This window comes from Macaca fascicularis, chromosome X, assembly GCF_037993035.2.
Source record: "Macaca fascicularis isolate 582-1 chromosome X, T2T-MFA8v1.1".
Classification (NCBI taxonomy): domain Eukaryota; kingdom Metazoa; phylum Chordata; class Mammalia; order Primates; family Cercopithecidae; genus Macaca; species Macaca fascicularis.
The window spans coordinates 115791933-115795633 of record NC_088395.1 but is presented as its reverse complement, the minus strand read 5'-3'; the positions used below and the strand labels follow the sequence as shown (position 1 = coordinate 115795633).

At 33.1% G+C, this 3701-nt stretch overlaps 1 pseudogene; it reads left to right on the top strand.

Moving 5' to 3' along the window:
• Window positions 1–2249: 2249 nt before the first annotated feature.
• LOC102129580 (non-histone chromosomal protein HMG-14 pseudogene) lies at window positions 2250–2672 on the top strand (annotated as a pseudogene).
• Window positions 2673–3701: the final 1029 nt, after the last annotated feature.

The following is a 3701-nucleotide window of genomic DNA, read 5'->3' as shown; positions in this document are numbered from 1 at the left end:
TTTCTAATGTGATTAAAATTAAATTGCTTTCAGTTTAAAATAGGCTGTTAAAACTATAAAATGTTTTGTTTAAGGATCATAGCAACTACAAAGCAAAATCTATAGACGATACACAAAAGAGAAAAAGGAATCAAATCATACCACTACAGAAAACTATCAAATCACATAGGGAGACAGGATGAGATGAATAAATGAACAAATGAACTATAAAACAGACAGAAAATAATAAACAAAATAACAACCATAAATCTTTATCTATCAATAATTACTTCAAATGGAAATGAACTAAACTTTTTAATCAAGAATGGCTAAATGCTTTTTTTAAGACCCAACTGTAAGCTGCTTACAAGAGACTCACTTTACCATTAAGGACATATAGAATGAAAGTGAGAGGATGCAGAAACATGTTACACAAATGAAAATCAAAAGAGAGCTTGGGAGCTATATTTATATCAGACAAAATAGACTGAACATCAAAAACTGTGGCAAGAGACCAAGAAGTTGACTGATTAAAAGAATATAACAATTGTAAATATACATGCACCTGACATTGGAGCACTCAAATACATAAAAAAAAATATTAACAGATCTAAAGGCAGAAATTGACAACAATACAATAATATTAGGGTACTTCAATACTCCACTTTCAACAATGGCTACATCATTAAGATATTAAATTATCAAGGAAACAGCACATTTCAACTATATCTTAGACAAAATGGTTCTAACAGACGTAGACAACATTCCATTCAACAGCAGGATAAATACACATTCCATTCAAGTATACGTGGGATAGTCTTGAGTATAAATCATGTATTATGTCAGAATCATCTTAACAAATTTAACAATATTGAGATCATATTAAATATCTCTGCCATTGACAACAGTATAAAACTAGAAATCAACAACAGAAGAAAAACTAGAAATTTACAAATATGTGGAAATTTACAAATTAAATAGCATACAACTGAGCAGACAATGGGTCAAAGAAGAAATCAAAGAGAAAATTTTAAAAATACCACGAGACAGGTGAAAATGAAAACAATACGTACCAAAACTTATACAGCAAAAGCAGTTTAAAATAAAAACTATTACAGCAATAAAATACCCACATAAAGAAAAAAGAAGAGTGTCAAATAAACAATTTAAGTTTACACTTAAGGAACTAAGAAAAGAAAAACAAACTAAGGACAAACAGCATAAATAAATAAAATATTAATGAAAAATAGAAAAGATGAATGAAACTAAGAGTTGGATGTCTAAAAAGATGAATAAAATTGCCAAGACTTTAGCTAGACTAAAATGAAAAAGACTCAAATACATTAAATCAAAAATGAAAGAAGAGACATTATAAATAATACCACATAAATAATAAGGGTCAGAAAAAACACTATGAACAATTATATGCCAACAAATTAGGTAACCTAAAGGAAATCAATAGACTTCTAGAAACTTAGAACCTATCAAGACTGAATCATGAAAATGGAAAATTCGAACTGTTGGATAAAATGTAAGGATACTGACTCAGTAATCAAAAATATTTCAACACGGAAAAGCCCAGGGCCTGATGGTTTCACTGTTAATTCTACCAAATACTTAATGAATGATTAATGCAATCCTTCTCAAACTCTTCCAAAAAAATTGAAGGGGAAGGAGCATGTCTTATATTCATCTTATGAGGCTAGCATTACCCTCACCCCAAAGCCAAATAGGGATACTACAAGGAATAAAAAATACAGGGAAATATCTTTGACAACCATAGATACAAAAGTCCTCAACAAAACACTATCAAACCAAGTTCAACAGCACATTAAAAGTATATTTCATCACAATCAAGTGGGATTTGTCCTGGGGATGCCAAGATGGTCCAACATATGCAAATCAATAAATGCAATACATCATATTAACAGAACAAAAGCCAATAACCATATGATCATCTCATTAGATGCAGAAAATGTATTTCACAAAATTTAATATCCTTTCACGATAAAAACTCTCAAGAATTTAGGTATAAAAGAAATGTACCTCAATGCAACAAAGGTCATAAACTAGTCTGCATCAAACATTATACTCAAAGATGAAATATTAAAAGCTTTTCCTTTAAGATCAGGAATAAGAAAAGAATGCCTGGTGGGTCTCAGCAGCTCGGGCGGCAGAAGGAGTGGCAGTGGCCAGTCAGCCCATTTTTGCGAAGGCTCTTGGTGCGCCGCGGCCCACAGGCACCCGGGCACGCGCCTTCCCCACCACCAGGATGACCAAGAGGAAGGTCAGCTCTGCGGAAGGGGCTGCCAAGGAAGAGCCCAAGAGGAGATCGGCGCGGTTGTCAGCTAAACCTCCTGCAAAAGTGGAAGCGAAGCTGAAAAAGGCAGCAGCGAAGGATAAATCTTCAGACAAAAAAGTGCAAACAAAAGGGAAAAGGGGAGCAAAGGGAAAACAGGTCGAAGTGGCTAACCAAGAAACTAAAGATTTACCTGCAGAAAATGGGGAAACGAAAACTGAGGAGAGTCCAGTCTCTGATGAAGCAGGAGAGAAAGAAGCCAAGTCTGATTAATACCATATACCATGTCTTACCAGTGGTCCCTGTCTCCCTTCTTGTACAATCCAGAGGAATATTTTTATCAACTATTTTGTAAATGCAAGTTTTTTACTAGCTCTAGAAACATTTTTAAGAAGGAAGGAATCTCACCTCATCCCATTTTTTAAAGTGTAAATGCTTTTTTTTAAGAGGTGAAATCATTTGCTGCTTGTTTATTTTTTGGTACAACCAGAAAAGTGTGGGGTACTGAATTATGGGAGGCTTTGACTGTCTCGGGTGTCAGCTTAATATTCTATAGATGTGGGGTTAGTTTTTATATCCTATAATACAAAGCATATTAAATGGCAATATGGAGTCAGTCCTGCATTTAATGTCTTGAACATTTTAAATTCTATTCTCATGTTGTTTTTTAGTAGAATTGTTTCCTAAAGAAAACCACTGCTTGATCATGGCGCTCCCTGTCAGAATTGTGTGCACTCTGTAACATCTTTGGTTGTGGTAGTCCTGTTTTCCTAATAACTTTGTTACCGTGCTGTGAAAGATTACAAATTTGAATATGTAGTGTACATGCTAATTCAGTTGTGAACTGGTGGGCCATATGTAACAGCTGACCAACATGTGAAGATACTGGTACTTGATAGCCTCTTAAGGAAAATTTGCTTCCAAATTTTAAGCTGGAAAGTCACTGGAATAACTTTAAAAAAGAATTACAATACATGGCTTTTTAGAATTTTGTTACATATGTTAAGAATTGTGTACAAATTGAAATGTCTGTACTGATCCTCAACCAATAAAATCTCAATTATGAAAATAAAAAAAAAGCCTCTATTCAACATAGTACTGGAAGTCCTAGCTAGAGCAATTAGACAAGAAAAAGAGATAAAAGACATCTAAATTAGAAAAGAAGCAAACCTGTCTCTGTTTGCAGATACATGATCATATATATGCATAACTCCACATATGCCAATAAAAATTGTTAGAATTAATAAACAAATATAATGAAGTTTTGGGATACAAAATCAACACATAAATATTAGTAACCTTTCTATTTACTAATAATTAACTGCCCATAAAAGCAATTAAGAACAGAAATCCCATTTATAATACATCAAAAAGAATACAATACTTAGTAAGAAATTTATAGCAGGAGGTAAAAAATCTGTAA